We start from the raw sequence: 24,621 nt of genomic DNA, 5'->3' as shown, positions 1-24,621 counted from the left end.
AGCTGGCTAATGTGCTCTTCTGTTGGGTGTGTTTTAATAAAAGTCTCACTGATCTGAAGTGCATCAAAATTTAAAAAAAACATATACATAAATAAAAATACTGGTACTGCTTCCTTGGGGAAGCTGATATAATACAAATACAAATGTATATATGCATTAAACATCTTTTTCTGACAACTAGGAAGAGTCAGTATTGTCACGTTAATATGTCTCTGTCATAAAATCATATATTTTTATATTATTCACTATAGAGATGTAGGCTTTGTCAGTTTTCACCTCACAGTAAGACGCTGTCCGGTTCGATTCTCAGCTAGAGCGTCTTCTGTGTGGAGACATGCGTGAATGGGCGTACCTTCGTTGAAGGTTGTGCGGCAGGCCTGGCAAGCCAGTACGTAAAAATCAACTGCCAATCATTAGCGAACCAGAGTTCTGCTGTGGTGACCCCTAACTGGGAAAAGCCGAAAGACACAAACAAACAAAAATGTCAAGAATTCTGGACGCCAAAAATAATGGGTGGGGTGTGCAGGGACAAGATGTGCGTGTTCAGTTGGGATGAACATACAATAAATTTAGAATGTTTGAAGATGACGCTTTTCCAAACTAACTAAAATAGAGTCAGATATTTCATTGCTAAGTGCTTAACCAATTGCTCCTGTCAGTAACAGTTTACTTTGTAGAACAACAGTTCATTCTGGTTACTATGGAAATGGACCATAATAAAAGATCGTTCTAAAAAGCAAACTGTTAGCATCACCATCAGTTGGTAAGCACTTACCAATGAAACATTTGACCTTTTCTTTTAACCATTATCTCAGCCTGGTTTAACTGAACATATTGCTAAATGTACCTATCATGCATTATTGCAAGTAAAGGCATGTGTAATACTGCTGGTACATTTATTGTCATTCAGCAGTGAATGCAACTTTTTTAAACTTTAGTATAATAATCAGCTCTCAGACTATATCTGTTTTCTTCAATAGTTCCAAGTGATTAGCAACAGCTCCTCTGAGCATCTTACAGCAAGAAGTCTGGACAAATTCTAAAGTAATGGCGGTGGACACGGGATTGTGGGGCAAAAAAGCAGAAATGGGGACAGATTTTAGGCACTGACAAACTTAGAAAGTAGGACAAAAGAGAACTGGTGAGAGGTTGGTTTTACGGTTGGATTTGAAGGCTGAAAAAAACTAACTTCAATCCAAACAGCAGAATGAGAGCATTCAGCTGCATGCGCAGTTTACACTGAACATATATCGGCACATAAATAAAACATAATTAATACAAAAAAAAAGAGAATTAGCCAACAAAAGAAATAAGAGACACCACAGATTGACAAGCTGAAAAAATATCAACTGTGAAGAGATGATGTCAGCAAAAGCAATAAAAAAGAAAGATATGCACCGGAGATCCAAGCCACCAATTTAATTTAGTTAGAGCTTTAGTTCAATGCAAATGAGAGAACTTCAAACTAAACACTGTTACTTACACAACAATTAAAATCTCCTTCTCACAAATCACGTGACATACTAATAAAATGTCAAGTTACACACACCCTATCAATCATTTTATACCAATTAAAATAATGCAAAATAATTTTTATAGCTTAAAAGTTACTAAATATAAGTAAAAATGACAAAGTTACTAAATATAAGTAAAAATGACAAAGATAAAAATAGAAAACCATATATTTTCTTCATCTATTCAGAATTCTTAAGCTTAACAAGCAGTGAATGGAACACAAGTTATTTAAACCAGGAGGGTTATATGCATTTAACTTGACTTGCCATACTAAATCCTGCTTATCTAATTTAAGTACCAGTGGGCCACCCCTTTCTTCATAATTAAACTGATCGATAACCGTAAATTTAAAGGTATGTTCTGCATTCAATTAAACATGCTTTGCCAATGCATTGTCAGTTCTTCCCTTATTAATGTTATAAATGTGTTCATATACTCACTCCTTAAACTTACGTTTAGTCTTTCCCACGTAAAAAAACGTCGCATGACTGACATTTAGCGAGGTATATGACAACCTTAGAATTACAATTGAACTTACTTCTATTTATGAATTTCTTGTTCCTAATTACAAAAGACTTAATGTCTATGTATTTACAATAGGCACAAGCTTCACATTTAAACATACTAGGGTATCAAATACTCTGAACATTACTGCTCTTTTCCAAAAAAAAACATTTTAAGTTTGCACCCCTCTTAAAGGTAAGTTTAGGCTGCTCATCTAGCTTTGCTCCAATAATATTATCGTCCCTTAACAGGCACCAATTTTTAACTAAAATTTACCATAATGCCATAGCATCCAAACTAAAAGGGGTAATGAAAGTTAAGGAAAAGTTGTTACCAAGAAAAAAAGGTAAAACACAAGGGAGATAAATGAATAGAAATCAGGAACAACTATGGCCTTCATATACTTAGAAAGTTCCTGGAAAACTGGCTTTATGAGGTTTGGAACAGACCATTTTGTCCTGGGACATTTCAAGTGGGGGCTAGGCATATAGATTAACAGGGATTAAGAGACTAAGGGGAGGATAGGGCTAAATGGGATGGAGGGATGTTTAGGAGGAAATGAGGTAAGGGTATGGAGGAGCTTAGACGGTTTTTTTCAGGAGTACTTGAGGTTGAAGTCACATTTTTGGCGTGAACTTGCTAAGTGCAGGATCATGTCCGTGACGACCTGACGTAGGCTGGTGATCAGGTAGGCCTTTGGGTGACTAGCAGAAAGGGAGAGGTGAGTAACAATTTTTTTTTTCTTTCTTTTCTTTCCCTGCCCTCATGGGTGGATATGGGTCAGGAGCAGGTGGCTAGGTAGTAGTGGGTTAGGAGGTCACTGTGAGGTTATTATGAGGGTAGTCACAGGGGGTAACATGGAATCAGGAGACACATCTATGGTTAGTAAGGGCAGCGAGTTGTTCCCCAGGGTTAATATCCTAATGGCAGCTCCACATGAAGGCATGCACTCTGTGTGTGTATGTGAGTGTGTGTGTGAGTGTGAGTGTATGTGTGTGTGTGTCCATATATATATATATATATATATATATATATATATATATATATATATATATATATATATATTTAAAGAAAAAAATACATAGTTACTTGTTAAATTGCACTAGGTCCATATGGGTTTTCTCTTGCTGTGTTGTTTTCCTGCACGTCCTACAGGCAGTGTGGTAACACATTTTACTGAGTAACTTTCAAAGTCCCTCGTTCGAAGTTTATATACTAAATAGTGCAAGCACGTCCCTGCGTTGTGCCCTTGCTCCCCCATACCTTAGGTTTGTCCAGACTCTAGACTTTTCCTACAGACATTTGTGCTCGTGTTGCAGATCAGGTCCAGTACTCATATACATTTTGCGGCCAGATTTTTATTAAGATCGAAGTCATCTTCATCAGTTTACTTAACTGTTTGCAGTGACGGTGGTTCCATACTTCGCTTTGTTGGGCTGGGAAGGCTTGCGGCAGTGACATAATGACACCTAGAGTCAGTTTGATGACTGGCCAGCTCAGTGAGAGTAATTTTGTGGGCTGTGAGGTGCCTGAGTGTAACGGCTGTTTCTGCCCATGTATGTTGGGCAGGGTAGCTGTTGGGGGGAGGGCGTGACGTGCCCCAGACCACATAAGAAAAAAGAGGGTGTTAGAGGGTAACATTTATAGATGTATGTATGACCTGCATTTATTTCAGGTCTGTTAACAAGGAGGTGATTGGTTTCCACATCAGGCCGTGCAGTGAATTTATGCCAATGTGAACCTGTTATTCTATCAACTTTCTCCAATTGTTGCTAGAGCACTCTGGACTGCAGTTGCTAGGGAATGAGGTTTTACTTTCTGACTTAATCTCAAAGGAAACATGCTGCCATAGTTTTGTTGATGTCACGGTAGAGGGATAGAGTAAATGGATATCCCTCTAGCCTGTACAGAGTTTTGCAGTACATCCAGATATGTGCCATATATTGTGGTGTGCTTCAGTGGCAAATTGGGAAATGAGGGTATACATTTGAGTTTTGGACTTCAGGGAGTATGGGGGAGGGTGTCAATTGCCAAAAAAAAAAGGAGTTTTACATGCGCGTTGCTGGTAGTGGTAGGGGGATTTGTACCCTTTTTCGTCTGCTGAGCCAGGAGGTAGGATTTGTGTTTTTCGTGGTTTGTAGCACCAGTGTGTAATTGTTGTTCAGTGCGTTTGCACCGTGGTGTGTTCAGCCAGTATGGGGGAGGGTGGGGGGTAGGCAGGCAAGGAGAGGAGTGAAATCGAACAGAATGGGGCAGCAGTGAGCCCCAGCAGGGAAAGTGGTGTTCAGATCTCAGCATGTTGACAGACGTTGAGACGGAATATCCCACTGGTGTTTGTTCAGCCGCAGTTAGTCAGGTGAATGCAAGCACAGCCTCCACTGAACTGGAAGTTGCATCTGGTTGTCGTTTTTATTTCCTTGACTTTGGATTTGCATGAGATTGAACCAGATGATGCATTTGTCCGCTATGAAGATGTTCACTGTAGTTGGTTTGTGGTTCATGCTAGCGTAGAGCCTGTTGCTTGGCCATGTAGGGAGAAGGTTCCCTAAGTTTCTGACTGAGTCCTTCTGAACAGTATAGTTGGGACAGGATGGATGTTGTTTGTGGGCTTGGTAGGGCTTTCATTGCTGTTCATGCGCAGTTGCTGCCATTGGGGGGAGGGGCTGACTGTTGGTTGTCAGTGTTGTCGCAAAGAGGGGGGGGGGGTGGGGGCTTCTCAGCATACCTACTAACTGTACAGATTTTGCAGAATGTCCAGACTTGAAACCATATATCAGCATGTATATGTTGAAAAGAGATCTATTACCACATGTAACATGATTTTCATTAACAATATAATAACAGCTATGAATGAAAAATTGCACTGTGATGTAATGTATATGGATTTAACTTCAGCATTTGACAGGGTCATACATGTAACACTGTCATTAAATTAGTACAACTAGGTTTTGATGTACTCTCGATAAGACAGACAGCTGCATGGCTGACAAATGGGACATGGCAACTAGACAGGTGAAATCCTTGGTTATAGTCAGGGTGTCCCACAGGGCTCTGTCCTAGGCCTTACTTGATTAGATTGTATCTTTCAGACCTAAATTTTTCATCTGAGGTGTTCTACAGTCTATGGGTGGGGGGCAGATTACCTGAAACTGGGTAAACTGTTTACAGGTGTTACACTTAAGGCATGTCTGCAAAATAACTTGATTAAATTGACTATTTGGGCAGAGGAGATTAATATGCTGATCAATACATCAATACTAAGAATAGGAGGCTTGGTAGGCATAAACCAAAAGGTGAATATTTAATACAGCACACAATAATTGAAGCTGTAGACTCATTTAAGGATCTGGGTATAGGGGCAGATTCAGCTAGGAGTTTTTTTTCTCTAATTATATCAACCAATGGGTTAATGATAGTTATAGAACTACAGGTTGTTTAAAAAGATTTACATAGTCAGGAAACCAAAAATATTGACGTCATTGTTGGTTAGTTTTATGACACCCAAACTGGAGTATGGAATAACAATATGGTAACCCTATAAAAAACAAGCATGACTAAACTGGAAAGAATACAATGGAAATATACCAAGGGTATACCATAGATGGGAAAATTTAAATTATTATGGAAGGCCAAGATATCTGAATATAGTTCCCAGATTGGACAGCTAGTCAATGCTGGTGGTAGGGGGGGGGGGGGGCACAGTGTTTGGTTTACCATGTACACAGGGTAGGGGGTTTGATTAGCTGTTCCATGCATTTAATTGAATCTGTGTATTGTACATGGGTTGGTGTATGGGTGTGTGTGTGTGTGTGTGTGGGCATGTGTGTGTTGTACAGGTAAATGTATATATATATATATAGATATATATATATATATATATATATATATAGATATATAGATATAGATATAGATATATATATATATATATATATTTGGATAAATACATGTATGTGCAAAGTTATCTGGTTATTGAACACATGCGATCAAATGCACTTAAGGCTTGTGGAGGCTCGGTTTTGTTGTTGAATTCCTGTACTTAAGCATCACAGATAAAAGATAGAAGGTTGAAGGGTCATGCTTTTAACATCTGGGGGGGTGGATAGCTTTGTTGGTTCACTGATTCAAGTTATGGGCCAGATTCAGTAGTAGTGGGGTTGCATGTCCTCCCTGCAGCTGCACAGGTACAATGGGGTTTAACATGCGCTGTGTCAGATGGGGGGAACAAATGGACAAAATGTGGTATACATACTAATGGTATATTATGGCTATTAACAGCATCAGCTAGTACGATTACGTTGGCTAAATTATAAAAAAAAATAATAATAAAATAAACAAAAGGGGGAGGATAGAAGAGTAGGAGGAGAGCCTAAGTCATATTTACATTGGAAGAGTGATGAGGCATTATGACTATGCGTCAACTTGACAGCACTCAAGGTTAAGATATTTTGCTTTGTGGCAGTGAATTTACAGTTCTTTTCTTTTGCAGGTCAATGAGGAATATGTGCGCACAGTGGACAGTATGCCAGAAGTTGAGTGACGGGTGAAGAGGTCATAAAAGGAGGTGCGCAGAGTCTCATCAGTCGGTGGCCTGAAGGGATGGATGTTGCTTGGATGGAGTGGTGTACAAGGAGGGCCCAGATGGATGAGGTGCAGAGTTGCAGCACCTGGCGACCAGAGGGATGTTGACTCGACAGGTGAGAGAGGACGCTGCAGTGAATAGCGGCTGCTGGAGCAGTATGCAATGAGGTCACAATTTTCCAGCATGCAGCTGAATGGGAGTTGTTATTGTGTGTTTTTTTTTTTCTTTTTCTCTTGCAACTACAAGGTAATGCCTTTGATTTTGTGCAAGGGATGGGTATAATTATGCTTACTGCTGAAGGAAGTATTAGCAGGGTAATTCTGCTACGTAGTTCTGATCATGCAGAGGGTAGAGAGGGCGTGTCAAGTGCTCCTGTGGGGACGGATTTGTCAGTTAGGTTTAAGGATATAGTTATGGTTATCTATATCTATATAGGTTGGATTGAGGTTTAAGTAAAGATAATATTATATGAGGTTTCCATCTTTGGTAACATTTTTGATTAATGGCAAGACTCAGTTATGAGAGGGTAGAGATGACAATGTGAGGTTGCGATCAATGAACTGGAGGGCAAGATAGGTTTTGGTCAAACTTTTCAGCTAGGAGAGGCAGTGAGGTGATCAGAGTACTTTAGTGCTGGGAATTACAGACGTTATTTCAGATACTAGGTCATTGAAGAATCAAGTAACACAGTTTATAGATTTCCCTGGAATGTTCAAACTTGGCCTAATATGTTTGGCCTGTTTTACTTTTTGGGGGTATTCTATTTAGGGATGTTTTTGTATTTTTTGTGAGAGTGGGTGTGGGTCAGCAAATGCTATTTTGGTTATAGGATGTTTTACTTTGTACTACTGGGTTTTCATTTGTTGGATGTATTTGTGCTTTATAGTGTTGGTGGTGCTTCTGTCATTTAATGACCGGGATATGAATACACATGTTACAAGGGCATTGTTATCTGGTGTTAGTGTGGGATTACTGGTTTTAATTCCAGTTGCCTATGCAATTGGCTGCTCGTCCAGTTGGATGTTGATTATCGGGGAATCGTTAGGATGGTTACTGCACTGACTGTAAAGAGGCTTTTTTTGGTTGTTCCATTAACTGGGTAGTAAAATAGGGTGGCAGAGTGACATGATGGTATGCAATTGCCTCTGCATGGTTTTAGTGGTAGTGAGCTTACTGTTTGGTTGTCCAGTTGGCTGGTAATGCTCTTGGAATCATGGCGTGGCTTCCATTGGTCATGAGATAAGGATTATTTATTTCATGAGCAGTGGCTATATTAGGTTATGAGGTTAGGGTTGCTATCTTGGCATAGGAGAGGGATCAGCGGTTTATTTTCAGCTGCTTAGGTAACTGGCTAATCTTGTTAGTTATGTGAAAGGGTTTTAGGAGGTGATGACTTTGTTACAGCTTGATTAGAGAGGATGGGGTACACTGAATGATGTTTGGCCAGATGCCTTAATGGTGGTTAGGTTGCTGGAAGCTTATTGAAGAGAAAAGGAACAGCCCAGTCAGGATGGTGTGCAGAGAAGAGGGGCAGTCTTGCCCTCTTAGCCCCCCCCCCCCCCGGTGTTGGATGTGCAATTCAATAAGTTGAAAAGGAAAGTGAGCGGATGGTCTGTTGGATAAGTTAATAATCAAGCAGAGCTGCTTATTTAGGTGGTGGTGTAATTCAATAACTTGAGGGTGAGCGGGTAACGCTGCCTTGTTAGTGTAAGATAAGTGAGCAAGTGGGGGACGCTGCTCATCAAGGGTGAGTGGTTATGCCGCCCTTATGGTTATTTTATGTTTCTTGTCATGTTTTTGGTTGAAAACTATAACTATTGGTTAACAATCATATTTATGGAAGTTTAATAAAGGTTGTCAAATGTCATTCGGTGTTGTGTTTTTATTGAAGTGGACCAGGACAAATGAGGTTTGGAACAGACCATTTTGTCCTGGGACATTTTCAAGTGGGGGCTAGGCACACAGATTAGCAGGGATTAAGAGACTAAGGGGAGGATAGGGTTAAATGGGATGGAGGGATGTTTAGGAGGAAATAAGGTGAGGGTAGGGAGGATCTTAGAGGGTTTTGTCAAGTGTAATTGAGGATGAAGTCACATTTTGGGGTGAACTTGATACCCTCCCGCCCTCCCTCTTTTTATTAGTGGGGGATTGTGGTTATTTCTGTGGGAAGGCGGAGAAGAGGGGCAGGCTTGCCCTCTTCTGTTCCCCCTCTGGTGCTGGATGTGCAATTCAATAAGTTGAGAAGGAAAGTGAGCGGCTGCTCTGTTGGATAAGTTAATAAGCAAGCAGAGCTGCTTATTTGGATGGCGGTGTAATTCAATATATTGAAGGTGAGCGAGTAATACTGCATTGTTGGTATAAGATAAGTGAGCAAGTGGGGGATGCTGCTTATCAAAGGTGAGTGGTTACGCTGCCCTTATGGTTATTTTATGTTTCCTATCATGGAGGTTATTATCGCCTGTGTCATGTTTTTGGTTGAAAACTATAACTATTGGTTAACAATCATATTTACAGAAGTTTAATAAAGGTCATCAAATGTCATTCGGTGTTGTGTTTTTATTGAAGTGGACCAGGACAAATACTACTGTGTTTTTTCAAAAGGCTTTACAGTCTAAAATTGTAATGTTTTGTCATTATGTAGTGGCTGCAGTCCCCAAATGATATCCCAGAAAAACCACAAGCAGTACAAGAACCGGACCAAAACATGGGGCAAAACCAGACACATTCTGCAAAATCAGGGACATTTAATAGCATCTATGTCCCCACATTTGTATATTATACACAGACGTGGCCACCATCAGTTATAGTCACTTGTATGACTGCACACCCCAGAAGTTTGCTTGTGATCAAACGAATGAATAAATGCATAAAGTAACCGTCACGCACAAATATATCATCTCAGCACACTGCTCTCAGAATAGAGTATGCGACCAACTGTAACATGCTCCCTTTCCACATACCTCTTATCTCAAGAATCAAGCAGAAATATAAAAATACATAACTGATGAAGGACCATGCTCTTTCATAAGTAGACAGCTGTTAAGAACTTCTCTGAAGGATATTAAGCCTGAAACTCAAATGTTAGCCATTAGTTAATTTCAATCCTTACTGATCATAAAAAAAAAAAAAAAATGGAAACGCTAACATTTGAAGCAAATTGGAAATAATCTGTGAAATAAAGGACAGTTCAGAGCATCAACACCCTCCACATATACATAGGTGCAAACACACACACACACACACACACACACACACACACACACACACACACACACACACACACACACACACACTCTGTTAGGAAGGCACTCCCAAGTAAAAAAAAATTGCAAAAGCACACAAATAAACCAATGATCACCAATTAATCATACAGACTGACTGACAAAAGCAAATGAGCCCAAAACATTAAAGAAATACAAATAAAAAATGTGAGGAATGTCAACCACATACTAAGATAAAATGCCCAAACATGCATTAAAAACTAACAATCTGTATAAAAATGAAACATGGAGCAGAAAACATTATACCACTGGAAGTGTAAAACACTGCAACAAGAACAGCAGTAAATAGATATTTCCTACTTATTTGTTCCATCATAAATTACATTAAACAAAATGTCTGACATCAGTAATTCATCACAGTATAAATGTGAGTCTTCCAGGCATAAAAATGTACACACACATATAATGTAATTCAGCTGTATGGAATAAACATGGTTTATGAACTGGTCAATAGATATCTTCTTCTAAAGAGGTGGTTGTTTTCCAAATGAACTCTGGAGTCATTTTTTACATAGCCCACTAATTCTAGTTCACACACACACTATTACAAGCTATAAAGTGTGTACAAAACAGACACTGAGAAAAATATACTGCACTAAACTGTCCTCCAACAATCTTCTATCACGAATGAGTTCTCAATTGAGTTAAAGTCTGCAGGAAGTGACAGGAATGCATCACCTCCTAAATAAACACACCTACCAGCTATCACACCCCAACCATTAAAAAAATCAAATAACCTCAATAACCTCATCTCACCACATAATTCATACAGGCAATGCCAAAAATCAGCATTTTGTGATTAGTGCAGTGCCCTGATTAGCAAATTAAAATAAATTATTTAAATGCATGAATAAACTTTTAAAATAAAATTTTAAGAAAAAATCAGCCACTTCAGCTACTCATTTAATGCAATGAAGTTCTTTCAGGATTAAGCTGAAAAGTGGTGCTGTTAGTCCCTCATCAAGTTGAATGTGTGCATTTTCATCTCAACTGACACCTAGTGCTTAATTCCGTGTGTCCCAGATCAATAGCTCACAACACTGTATGACAAAAACAGCAAGTTTGGAATAGTACACATGCTAACCTGGGGATTTAATAAAATCTGTGTAGGAATAGTGGAAGTCCTACATGGAAAGCACTCACAAATCCAACCCTGATGGAGCTATTACACATCCGCAAGTCAAACAGCACAAGGGTCACTTGATCTAGGGATCTAAACTTAGCAACTCAAACAAAACATGCTGGAGAGACAGATGCGTCTCAGAGATTGCCTCATCTTTGGAACAGGCTTCCTATACACATTAACTCATTCAATCCAATGACGCTCAGGAAGTATGCACTATAACTTCCAATGGACAGAGCCTAAGCCTTTTGACAGAATCAAATTATGTCTTCACATTTCAAAGAAATGTTCATATCTCTGGAACCCAATGGGTTATGAAAGAAGTATAAATGCCAAACCCTTCAGCGCAAACTATTTTTATAGTGGTAGTGTTCTTTAGGTTCTGGAGAAAATGCCCAGATAATGAATCCAGTGTGAGACTAGGATGAAAGTGTCCCCCAGTACCTTAATGACCATGGCCTACAGTTTACCTAAAGCTATTTATTTTCATTTGGGAAACTTTTCTTTTTCCTAAAGCTTTCCCAAATCATTTGGCATGTGGGAAAAAAAGTATAGTGTAAGCCAGCAGAGATGCTTCATGTACTGAGAGGTGGTTAGACATGCTACACTGCCAAAATGATTCTTTATTTCCTCATTTTCCCGCTTAGCCTCACTGCGGAGGCACAGTAGATTTGGAGCTTATCCTGAACAGGGTTCCAATAAACTGCCAGGCACATGGACACACAATACAGTAAGAGCAAGTGAAGAAGTGTAATTTCACTGAACATTATGTCACTGGATGTGGGAAGAAATAATGTACTGAAATTCACAGGCAGATTGTAGAGATTCAGATAAAGTGCCGCCATTTAGAACTGAACTGGGGACATACGTAATGCAAGGTGGTAATGTTTATTTCATGACTGTGCTATTTTGGATATAAATTAGCATGTAGTTAATATGAAGATTCTGGTCCTCCAGAATAAGCTAAGTAAAACAGTTGTTTTAGTCATAATCCCATGACAAAGGTATAGCATACTCAATAAGTGATCTAAAGCAGGCTTTAGCATTTACTGATACCAAATAAAACAATTCTTCCAGTCATCCATTTAGCAGTTTGTCCTTGCCTGCATGAACACTTCACTGACACCAAATGAAACGTTTCCCAATGATCCCTTGAGTTGTTTGTCCATGTCTTCATAAGCAGTCAACTGTCATCAAATGGAACACTTCCCCCAATGATCCTGGGACAAGCAGTTTTACTAAAATCAAATGAACCACTTCTCCCAAATACACATTCAGTAGTTTGTCCATGTAGGCCCAAGCACTTCATGAGCATCAAATGAAATATTTCCCCCAGTGATGCATTTCATAGTTTGTCCATGGCTACAAAAGCACTTCACTGACACCAAATGAAACATTTCCCCCAGGAATTCCCTCAGTAGTTTGTCCATGCCTGCACAAGAACTTCACTGACACCGAATGAAATATTTCCCCCAACAATCTCGTCAATAGTGTTTCCATATGTGTCCATGCACTTCACTGACACCAAAAGGAACATCTCCCCAAAACAATCCCTTAAGTAAATTGTCTGTGCCTGCACAAGCATATCACTGACACCAAATGAAACATCTCCCCAAAAAATATCTGTAGAAAGACATCAGTGATGACAGAATAAATTATTTCCTCAAAATGAACCCTTCTGTAGTTGTTCCACTGCTGCTGAAGTCATTCACTGGCACCAAAAACATATCCCCAATGATCATTTCAGTTGCATGTCCATGTCCTGTCAAACACTTTTACTGACACCAAAAGAAATATTTTCCCCATGCCACTTTTCAGTAGTTTGTCCATACCAGCACAAGTACTTCACTAAAACCAAATCAAACTTTTCCGTCAGTGATAGTTTCAGTACTTTTTCCACATATGCCCAAGCACTTCTCTGACACCAAATGGAACATTCCCATCCAATGATCCCTTCAGTATGTAGCTCCCACTGTATTTCAGTGTAGAAGTAATAGACTGTAGTTTTTCAGTACACTACAAGCTCTTTTTAGGAATATAAAAGACAATTTCAAAAGCGAAAGAGGAGACTAGAACACTAGCTGAAGGACGAAAGACTGAAACAGGGAGCTGAAAAGAAAAAGGGCCTTGCAGCATGACTGGATTTTCTTTTCTATTGCTTTGGGGATAGGGAAGTGAAGTAGCAGATTGTGTCTGTCTTCTGCTAAAATCCTGGATGATGGTATTTTGTGAAATCAGGAGAGAAGTCTGAAACCAGTAGTTCCACGCCTGCATATGATTCAGCAAGAAAGGAGTTCCTTTGGGCCTAGCACAGAGAAGCCATAGATGATTACCAGATTTCTGGCAGGTGATTTTTCTACTTTTCTCATCAGAGGAACCATGGTGCCTGGTCACTAGGATATTTTGGACAGAGTGATGAGAGGCTCTGGCTGTCATTTTACATTTTTATACGATTGTGGATCACCCCCCCCCCCAATGCTTTGCGGATTACAAATAACTGGGATCCATATGAGCTACAACTTGGGCCCCATCATACCGGCAGCAAGACTGTAAGTAGTCACTGACCAGTGAACAGGGTATAACAGATTGTTTCACAGTTGGTCTGTTTAGAATTGATCAGGGGGGTTGAGGGTGTTAGTACTGCTCAATGACCTTGCATTTTCCCATATTTGTATTGTTGCATTATAAATCTTAATTATTCAATGACATTGCATTTTGCTCGTGTTAGTACTGCTGCCTTCAAGAATTTTGCTGCTCAATGACATTGCATTTACTCATATTTGTATTGTTGTATTATAAATCTTCATTATTCAATGACACTGCATTTTGCTCGTGTTAGTACTGTTGCTGCTCAATGACATTGCATTTTGTCATATCTGTATTGCTGTATTATAACTCTTTTATTGCCTAATGACATTGCATTTTTCTCCAGTGTTTGTATTGCTGCATTATACAGCTTTACTGCTCATTGATATTGCCTTCTTTGTGCATGTTTGAATGTCAAGACCTTTTTCTGTTGAGTACTGAGGAAAAGGGCGGATGTATGTTTCATTGCATGCATATCTCACCTTGCCTTACTGCTAACTGGTGCAATGTTGAAATAATTTGTTTGTGGATGTTACTGCCTTTTAAACCAGATGTTTCACCTAGAAAAAAAATCTGTCATTCTTGCCACCTTGGTGTGTTGGGCCTAATAGGGGTGTCACCAGAGTCAGGTAAGAAGGAACCCATATCTACCTCAGCTACACCTGTGGGTGTGCTACACGTAGTTTCTCCATATATGTACAAGCACTTCACTGACATCAAAGGAAGCATTCCCTCCAACTATCCCTTTGGCTTAGAGGTCGAGAGGTATGCAAACCCCTTAACTGCTGCTTCTGCTGGATCAATCTTACCCCCCCACCTCCATCCTGAAACACAGTTGTGGATCAGAGTATGCATGCTAGCATGGATCTGGTTGTTCAGGCAACTTTGCAATTCCTATCTTGAGCTAGGAGGTCAAGAAGTATGTAAATCTCTTAACTGCTGCTGCCACTGCTCAATCACTTTCACTCTTCACATCTGTACACACACTCACACACACACACACACACACACACACACACACACACACACACACACACACACACACACACACACACACACACACACACACACACACACACACACACACACACACACACACACACACACACACACACACACACACACACACACTTTTTATGTATTTTTTTTTTTACTTTTACAATGGCAAAACAAAAGTTTTTCTGAGTGTAGGTATACTGGCCTCTGGTACATTTCAGCAGCTTAAGGGAGATGATTCTATAGTAGTATCCCAGGGAGCTGCCATTCAAACTCTCTTGCATTTCCTAGCAGCAATGTGCACCAAAGTGGATGACTACATCCACTTCCCAGCAACAGTCATGGATTAAAGAAAGTACAGTTGTGTACGCTTAGCATAAATGTAGATGTACGAGTGTCTTCACTGTTGCAGTCATCACTGTAGGGTTCTTCCTGCCGGCAGGCAGCCCTCGGTCGGCCAGAATCCCAAAGTCTGGGTCCGGCGTCGGCTGTGCACTCACCCTCCCTGACGTCAGTGCGCCAGGGGTACAAAGCTCCCAGCCGACGCCATGTTCTCCAGTTTTTCTTGCCCCAGATGTCAGGTGCCCAAAAGTAAAGGCTAAAAGTAAAACAAAAATGTAACATACAACAAACCCCATACCCTGTAACAAATACACCTCAGAAGAAGGGTGAAGCAGGGAACCACACCAATAAAAGTATAAGAGGGGACAGGAGGGTGGGTAACCCAGACTGCAACAGTGAAGACACTCGAACATCTACATTTATGGTAAGTGTACGCAACTGTACTATGTTCATTGTGTTTCACTGTTGCAGTCATCACTGTACGGTTGAATCCCAAAGCTGAGATAAAGGGTGGTGGTTATTGAGTAGAAGGGGCAGCTAGAAGGCCTTGCAAGACTGCAAAAGCAAAGCCTGCCCTACACTTGGAATAAAGAGGGAGATTATAGTGCTTAGAGAAAGTATGCACTGAACTCCAAGTTGCAGCTTCCAAAATATCTTTGGTAGGGACTCCCCTGAGAAAGGCAGCTGAAGTAGCAGCAGCTCTGGTAGAGTGAGTCCTAATTTTTCTTGGGATTTGCTTTCCATGATGAGAGTAACAAAATCTGATTCCATGAGCAATCCATTTAGAAATGGTCTGTTTTGAAATAGCTTTGCCTTGGGAATTTGCTGCATAAGAAACAAACAGTTGTTCTGTTTTCCTGATATCCTTGGTTCTGTCCAGGTAAAAGCGAAGCTGCCTGTGCACATCCAAAGAATGCAAGATCCTCTCCCCCTTATTTTGTGGATGAGGGAAAAAAGTTGGCAGGTGAATAGTTTGGTTTAAAGCCACTTTAGAAATCACTTTAGGCATGAAAGTAGGGTTAGTCCTCAAAGAAACCTTGTCTTGATGAAAAATAATGTAAGGTTCCACAGCCATGAGCGCTTGTAACTCTGACACTCTCCTGGTTGAACTTAAAGCCAGTAGGATAACAGTCTTCCATGATAAATACTTTATATCAGATATGGCAGCAGGCTCAAAAGGAGGCAGAGTAAGTTTTTCCAGGACATAATTGAGATCCCAGGCAGGAATGGGTGGAGTCCTAGGGGGGCCTTAAATTCTTTGCTCCTCTGAGATATTGTTTCAGAAGTGGATGTGAAAAAATTGGAGGATCTGTATTATAATGTGCAGAGATAGCTGAAGCATGTATTTTTATGGAGGAAAAAGATAAACCCTTATGCAACATATCTGTTAAGTAATGTAAAATCAATGGAATATTTGGAATGTAAGGATCTGATTCCTGAGCATGCATCCAGGTGCAAAATCTCTTCCATTTACCTGCATAAGATTTCCTAGTGCTAGGCCTTCTGGCTTCTAAGATAACATCCATGACCTGTTTGGAAAGGGTAGGATTAATTATAGACCCTGAATACGCCAGGCTGCCAGGCTGAGAGTTTTGATATGAGAGTGCATGACCTGGCCCTGATGTTGAGACAAAAGATTTGGAATCTGAGGTAGAATCCAAGGAGGTTCCTGGAATAGATTTATCAGTGTTGAGTACCAAAATTGTCGAGGCCAATTCGGGACTAGTAAGATCAGCTTTGGTTTGTCCTGTTTTATTTTTAATAACACCCTTGGTAGAAGAGGTAGTGGTGGAAAGGCATACCTCGAGAGGTTCCTCCAACTGAATGAGAGAACATCCTCTTTCCGTGCTAGCTTGTGATATGTCCTTGTGCAAAACATCTGTAACTGGTAGTTGTGGGGAGATGCAAATAGATCTATGTCCGGGCAGCCCCAGGCTTCTGTAATCATCTTGAATATTTGGGTGTCTAGTATCCACTCATGTGAGTCTGACAGGTTCCTGCTCAGGCTGTCTGCCAGAGTGTTTTGTTTCCCTGGCAGGAATTGAGCTTGTAGATCCACCTTGCAAGCTAGTGCTGTGTTCCATACAGTCATGGCTAGTCTGCAAAGGGGGTAGGAGTGTGAACTCCCTTGCTTGTTTATGTACCACATAACTGTGGTGTTGTCTGTCCATATCAGTAGCTGCCCTGGCTGTAAAAGATCCCTGAAAGCCAAGAGGGCATTCTGCACAGCTAATATCTCTTTTAAATTGATATGTAGATGCTTCTGATCCTCTGTCCAAAAACCTTGCAGGCCTTTCCCCTGCAAATGGGCTCCCCATGCATAATCTGAGGCGTCCGTGGTTATCACTTGGTAGGCTGGGGGTAGACTGAAGGCTTTCCCTTTGTTTTGAAGACATGCCGTGGCCCACCAATGGAATTCCTTTTGCAGGCAAGACAAGACAGCAATCACTGTTTCCAGACTGTGACAATGCTGGGACCATACACTTTTAGGTACCATTGTATCTTCCTCATATGCAGTCTTGCATATGGTATGAGTAGGATGCAGGAAGCCATGTAACCCAAAGCCTGTAGGAATTTCCTTGCAGTTAGCTGAGACATTAATGCCAGGCTTTTGAAAGTTGAAGCCAGCTGTAGTTGTTTTTCTGGCATCAGGAATTCCATCTGGGTTGTTGTGTTTAAAAGAGCACCCAGGAAAGTTATCTGTTGAGTGGGTGCCAAATTTGACTTTTTTACGTTCACAGTGAATCCCAGGTACTTGAGTAGATTCTGAACAAATTCCAGGTGCTGGAGTAAAATGTCCTTGCTGTCTGCTTGAATAAGGCAGTCGTCCAGATTAGGGTAAATTTGAATTCCCTTGAGTCTGCAGTAAGCTACTACTAGTGTCAGGCACTTGGTGAAGACCCTGGGTGCAGTAGACAAGCCAAAGGGCAGCGCAGAGAATTGGTAATGTTTCGAGCCTGCCTTGAATCTGAGGTATCTTCTGCACTCCTGTCTGATAGGAATGTGTAGGTAAGCCTCCTTTAAGTCCAATGTCACCATCCATGCATTTTTGCTCAACATTGGCAGGAGCTACTGCAGAGTAAGCATCTTGAACTTTGGTATCTCCAGGAAAGTATTTAAGACTGACAGATCCAGGATGGGTCTCCAAGTATTTTGCTTTCTGGGAACTAGAAAGAGTCTTGAATAAAAGCCTTGTCCCGTCTCTGAATTTGGAACCAGTTCTATGGCCCTCATAGCCATGAGGGACCTCACCTGTTTTAATGCCTCTGCCCATTGAGTTTTTGGTAGGTCTGGCCATCCGTTTGGTTTTGGTAAGGTGTGAAAGTGGAATTTGTAACCTCTTAAAACTACATCCAGAACCCACTTGTCTTGGGTTCTGTAAGTCCAATTTTGGTGAAAAAGAGAAAGTTTTCCTCCCAGAGGAGCTTCCAGGAGAGAGGTTCCTGGAGCCATGCAGTGGGAGTCATTGAGCCTGTTTCCTATAAGGTTGAGACCTATCTTCTCCACCCCTGGGGGTGGGAGCACTCCACTGTCTAGGTCTATAAGAGGTCTGTGCTTGGGCCCTCCCTCTGGGGCGCCTAAATCTACCCCTCTGAGGCCTGTCCCAGCTGGGAAAGGACCAATTTTTAGCTGGCCAAATTCTGCTAAATCTAGGAGGCTGAACTTGTAAGAAATCCTTAACCATTTGCATGGATTTTGCCTTATCCTCCATTTTCTTTATAACCTCTTCAGCCTTAGACCCAAACAAAACATTATGTTGAACAGGAGCATCCAGTAATTTTGCTTTTACTTGATCAGGCAAATTTTGTTCCTTTAACCAAGCATGCCTTCTAATGACCGTGCCAGTGGCAGCTGCCCTGCAAGAGGCCTCCAAAGCATCAAAACCACAGTATAAGGTATGTTTCCCCACCTGCTCAGTAGCATGCATCAAATCTTGTAATTCCTTATTGTCTGCACATGCAGAAATGGTACACAGTTTTTGTTTCATAACAGACAAAAGGTATTGCTGGTATTTCAACATATGAAATTGACAATTTAAAGCCCTAATAGATAAAGTAGCAGAAGTGTACACTTTTTTGCTCCATCTCTCCAAAGCTCTAGAATCCTTATCTGATGGAATAGGGTTCTTAGCAGTGGCGGCCTTAACACCCTTAGGACCCTGAGAAATGGTTTCTGGATCAGCAGTAGGATTTTTAAATAGAAACTGGTGGGAGTCAGGGACTCTGTAATATCTATCAGGCTTAGCAGGGGCAGGAGGAAAGGAGTCTGGGGTTAAATTAGACTCAGAAAAGACATCATCCACAAAATCCAAAATAGGAGGAATAGCCAGGGGTCTGTGTTGGGGAAGAAGAAGGAAATCCCTAAGCCTTCTCTTAGATTCAGAGTACTCCTGTCCTTCCCAGTGAAAATGTTCCCTCATGTCATGTAAAGTTTCCACAAAAGAATAATCTTCAGGAGGAGAAGCTGAAGGAATGGATTCCTCAGCATCAGAATCCTCATAAGGAGGGAAAGTATAATCCTGTTCAGAGGAAGACACTGAAAAGATAGATACCTGATCAGAGGATTCATTCTTGTCTTTGCCTTTTGTCTGGAGAGGGATGGGAACCCCTAATCATAGTTAGCAAGTCCTCCGCCATTTTAAGCATTTGTTTTTGAGATTTAGGTCCCGGATCAGAGGAGGCCTGGGCTTGAGTCTTTGTTTTAGAAGGTGTCTTTGTCTTTGCCTTTACCTGAAGCTGCGTAGGCCTGAAAACCCCCTCGGAAGCCGGTACCTGCACAGCGGCTCCGGACCCATCCGAGGGAGCATTATCCGAAGGTCCTGCACCTGGAGTATCCGAAGGCCTGGTTGGCTCCTCATGGGAGTCCATTTTGGCAAGCGGTTCTGTAATGGCCGATGTCAGGGGCTACGAAAGCGCCTCACTGACGATGGCCGAACCGGCAGCTGGCTCTGATTGTAAATTGTCGTCTGATTTGGACCTCGGAGGCCTATCCTTATCCTTGCACCTTTTATGAACTCCGGTAGTCGGAAGCATGTCCGACGACATGTTATAATTAAATCGCCTCCCAAAGTAATGAAAGGCAAAATTGTATCTCCGTTTAATAGTACGTTGATTAAAATCTAGCACAAAACCGACAACTAGCTAAGTAGTGGTCAGGGCCTAGACAAGGAATACAGTAAGAGTGAAAATACTTATGAGGTATTTGCTTCCCACATGAAATACAATTATTAACTTTTTCTGACATCGGTCTGGAGCAAGAAAAAAGTTCCCCCAACGGGGTACGTAGCTTTGAAAAGAAGAATGTCGTCGGTATGAAGCACCAAAAATAACAGGAGTCAGCTGACCGGCACTTGCGAACTGTTTCCACCGTGCGGCAAGAAAGACTGGAGAACATGGCATCAGCTGGGAGCTTTGTACCCCTGGCGCACTGACATCAGCAGGGAGAGTGAGTGCACAGCCGACGCCAGACCCAGACTTTGGGATTCTGGCCAACCGAGGGCTGCCTGCCGGCAGGAAGAACCCTACAGTGATGACTGCAACAGTGAAACACGATGAACATCTGCCATGCAACAATTCTGTTACAACCAATTTCCCCTGCATCCTCAGTGCAACAGACTGCACCCACTTTCCATTTAAAACACCTGCAGTACCTGATGCAGAAATGTACATAAAAAGAAAGGGTGTCAGTTGGTGTGCTCAGTAGATCCCTCATTACTAATATCATGGTGACACACTCTGGTAGTGTCCATGATGCTGCAGTATTGAGGGAAAGTGGTCTGAGAACTGCTTTCCAACATGGTGAAATACCTGAGGGACTACTAGTTAGTAAGTACAGGACCACAGCTATGATGTAATCAGAATCCATACCTGTCAACATTAAGCATGAGGGCAACATATGTCCTGGTGGTATGGTTTAAGGCCAGTAATGCTGTTATCTCATCTGGGGAAGCAAGGCCAGCCCACCTCCAGTTACATTTCTCGCCCTATCATAGCAGACGTCAGTAGGCTGTACTGAGAATCATGACAGAGTAACATCACTGACAGGCCTCACTGGATCTATTGTAATTGCCCAAAGCATTTATCATTTTTGGAAAGTCTGTTCACACTTCATTCCTCCAGACAGTATTGCCCATCCATCCAAGAAGATTGCAATCATGCTGGGGAAGAACCTTGATTATAATTTAATTCTATCTGTTAGAGAAATTGTCTTCCCTACTTCTGACTGACATCTGGAAGACACTGTGACATGCAAAGGTTGTACTTCATATGAAGACTTGCATATTGACATGATATTACAAGCATATGTAAATTGACTATCTCACCTCTTATTTACAATGCAAAGCTGTGCTACATAATCAGTTTAATTTGTATTACTGTTATGATTAGTCAGAATAAATATGAAAAATTGTCTGAATATGTAATATACAAGAAGTAACATCATCATCAGATGTACAATCCATTAAAAAGTTGCATAGGTCACGTGGGATTGGAAACCATGGCAGTGGATATAATAACAAGTACGGGACAACCACACAACTAATGTGCCATAGTAATGGTGTTCCACGGTTACATGCACATATAAACAAAATAAGCAGTTGTACTCCAAGAATGCCAGATGCCTGTCATATACAACCACAGTCAGAGATACACATCATAACAAATGTTAATCTCATAATACGATATTCCACAAACATAATGGAAGTTACATAGAAGCAGTGCAGAAAAAAAGTCAGCATATTAAAATGAACTGTTATGCCCTCATGGCAACAGCAACACAATAAACAGTGAGCCATCCTCATGTTGTTTTATCTGACTGCATGCGCTAACAACTACTGTTATATTACTAAGCATCATAAAGTATCTGTAAACTAGTCAGTGAATATACAACTTGTGTACATGTGCCTTCTGTGAAGGCTGGGCGCTGGACTGGCAACTCAACACCGTAAAAACTCCACTGCTAATCAATCTGCGGACCAGTGATTCACTGTAGTGACCCCTAAAGGGAGAAGTCGAAAGACACTGCATAGACATTAATGCAATATAACAGAAGTAAATAGGATGTATTGCTGTGCAGTTAAAATTATTAACAGATAAAGTCTTGCCACAAAAACATAGGGCAGTTAGGGAAAGGAAGGATTGAAATCAAATGCCATTATGGAAGTATCAAACAGAGAAAACTGTAAAGCAATTAAGATTAGAAGTGTCACTGATAGAAGATGGAATAGATTAACAACAATACTCAAAGATAGACCTGATAAAAGCAATGTACAGTATCAGAACAGATCCAGATCTATTGTGCACTATTGCAAATAATAAACAACAAATAGCAGAGGCAGAACAACTTAGAAAATATGCAGATAAAAATAAAGGAAAAGTACAGAATTAGCAATTTATTGATGATCCAAAAAAGTTTTATAGAGAATTGGAAAACAAGGCAAAGGAACTGAAATGTCACAAAAAAAATAAAATATAGAAACATTTTGGAGAAATATTTATGAAGACCTAGTGGAACATAAAGATGCTAAATGGATAGAAGAAGTAAAAGAAAGAATAAGAAGTTCAAAGGTACAGGATATGAAATGTGATGTAGTAACAGCTAGAGAGATTGAAACAAAGTTAAGAAAAGCTCTTAATTGGAAAACCCCAGGCCCAGCTGCAGTACCTAAATTGTGGCTAAAAGTATTAACAGCTTCACATGAAGATTTAGCCATGAGTAAGAACTATTTATATGAGCACCATGAACAGACACCAGACTGGTTAACAGGAAAAACAATACTTCTACTTAAGAGTGAATCTTCAAGCTATCCTAAAAACTATATACCAATAGCTTGCCTTCTGATAACTTGCCTTCTGTACATACTGGAAATGATGCCATCAGGAGTTTATAGTCATTTAGAAGAAAACTCAGTCATGACAATAAAACAAAAGAGTAAGAAAAGAAAGTCATATGGAACAAAGGATCATTTGCTGTTAAATACAGTCATATTGGAGAACTGTAAAAAGGGGAAGAATCTCTAGGGCCATTTACCTAGGAGCCTCCTAGGAACATATGAATCAGTACACATCTGTTATGTATTCCCATAGGCAGCCATGTGCGTGCACACACACAGACACACAGACACATACACACACACACACACACACACACACACACACACACACACACACACACACACACACACACACACACACACACTAAATGGTGAGGGCATAGTGATGTAGCTTAAAATTCAGCTCATTGTGTGCAAACCTCATGGGGCTACAATACTCTTGTTTAGCTTAGCAAAGGTGGGGTCTTAAGGTAGTAGATAACACAGTTTCTGAAAGATAAACAAAGTAAATATCTGTCAGGGGGGTGCCAAGGAAAGGCAGTGATCCCTGGAATGTAGTACAAGCAAAAACATAACTTCCATCTCTATAACCTGTTCTGTTATCTCTGACAAGGTACTTCCTTACATTCTAAATGTCTTCACCACATACCCATAATAATGCACATCATCATTACCCCCTTCTACCACTTTCCTACATGGGCTCAGGGCGTCATGTCAACTTCCAACAAGAACTGGCTTTGGCAGTGAGCATCCTATTCAACCACAGCATATGTAGAGCTTCATTCACGCAGAGTGGAGAACTATTATTGTCATCCCCTTGCACAAAGGTGGTGCCACTACTGACCTTGGAAACTATCACACATTCGCTTAACAAATCTGATCTGTAAAGCCATGAAGCATATTATGGATCTCATAAAGAAGGACATAGGCAATCTGTAAGCACTTGACCCCACCCAGTTCAATTTGTTAAGTACAGATCTGGCCTGTTGGACCTGGTTGACATCTTTGAGACTGTCACCAATTCCCTGGATGAAATTAAGTCAGTACATATGGCTTACCTTGACTTGGCCAAGACCTTTGATACAATCCCCACTCGGACATCATCGAGAAGCTAACACAACTTGGTGTAAATCCATATCTCATCAGGTGGGAGGCCAACTGGCTCACCGACAGGACTTTCAAGGTCAAAACAGGTGCCTCCACCTCTGATAGCAGGCTTGTCACTAGTGGAGTTCCCCAGGGATCTGTCTTGGGCCCCCTACTGCTTGGCATCTACTTCTCAGAGGTCCAGGCCTGTGGCTGACCAAGTTTGCGTACAATTGTAAGTTGGGTGCTGTGATTGACTCCCCAGATGATGTTAACATATTGCAAGAGGGTCTCACAGCAACTAATGACTGGTGCCAAAGTCATGGCATCAAGCTAAATGCAAAAAAATGTATCATTATATCATTCAGCAAAAACGACACCCCTACTGATTACCACATAACGGCAACCCTCTAAGCACATAACTTGTGGTGAGAGACCCGGGTACTCAGGTTGATTACAATCTCACATTCGACTATCATGTAGCAACAGTGGTCAGAAAAGCCTTTTACTTGGTTCATCCCATAAGTAATGGGGATTGCATCCAGAAAAAAGGAGGTTATTAACTCTCTGTACTCCTCCCTCATTAGACCAATAATTGAGTATAATGCCCTGTTTGGTATTTACCTCTCCAAACATCTGCACCAACTGGAAAGGTCACAAAAATACCTCACAAAGAGAATCCATGGCCTCCAACACCTGTCCTATGCAGACAGGCTCAAATCATTATCACTCTACTTGGTATTGTACAGATTGCTCAGAGATGATCTGTATCTCGCCT

At 40.9% G+C, this 24,621-nt stretch overlaps 1 protein-coding gene across 3 annotated transcripts in view; it reads right to left on the bottom strand.

Annotated features, from left to right (window-relative positions):
- LOC122812911 (transmembrane protein 200A-like) overlaps nt 1-24,621 on the bottom strand; it is a 1,305,306-nt gene that overhangs the window by 191,764 nt on the left and 1,088,921 nt on the right. The gene's annotated exons all lie outside the window — the stretch shown is intronic.

Source organism: Protopterus annectens, chromosome 1.part1, assembly GCF_019279795.1.
Source record: "Protopterus annectens isolate FY-2018-M chromosome 1.part1, PAN1.0, whole genome shotgun sequence".
Taxonomy (NCBI): domain Eukaryota; kingdom Metazoa; phylum Chordata; order Ceratodontiformes; family Protopteridae; genus Protopterus; species Protopterus annectens.
This window is presented reverse-complemented; position numbering and strand designations above follow the sequence as displayed.